Source organism: Mastomys coucha, unplaced genomic scaffold (genome assembly GCF_008632895.1).
Source record: "Mastomys coucha isolate ucsf_1 unplaced genomic scaffold, UCSF_Mcou_1 pScaffold11, whole genome shotgun sequence".
Lineage (NCBI taxonomy): Eukaryota > Metazoa > Chordata > Mammalia > Rodentia > Muridae > Mastomys > Mastomys coucha.
Genome location: NW_022196893.1, coordinates 16,721,809 through 16,722,154, shown reverse-complemented (window position 1 = coordinate 16,722,154; position 346 = coordinate 16,721,809). Strand labels below are relative to the sequence as shown.

General features: G+C 53.8%; 1 protein-coding gene across 1 annotated transcript in view; it reads right to left on the bottom strand.

Moving 5' to 3' along the window:
• Positions 1 to 346, bottom strand: part of Ttc38 (tetratricopeptide repeat domain 38) — a 34,621-nt gene that overhangs the window by 6,339 nt on the left and 27,936 nt on the right. The gene's annotated exons all lie outside the window — the stretch shown is intronic.

Below are 346 nucleotides of genomic sequence, written 5' to 3'. Positions count from 1 at the left end.
GCCTCTGTGTCTTCCTCTATGGTAAGGGTGCTGGGAGAAGCACCCTGACAAATAGGGCCCTGCCTGTGTCCATCACCTGTCCCCGCCCCCTTCTCATCCTAGAATTCCTGGTCCAATCTGAGACCCTCCCAGTATCCCAAACACTTGATTCCACACCACCTATGGTGATGTCAATAAGAGTCCCCCAGCATCTCAGAAGTTTGAATACTTGGTCCCCAATAGGTGGTGCTGTTTGAGCAGGCTTTGGAGGTGTGGCCTTGTTGGAGGAAGAGTGTCCCTAGGGTGAGCTTTGAGAGCTTGAGGCCTCACCCTACTCTCAGTCCCTGCTGCTTTGTGCTTGGAGGAG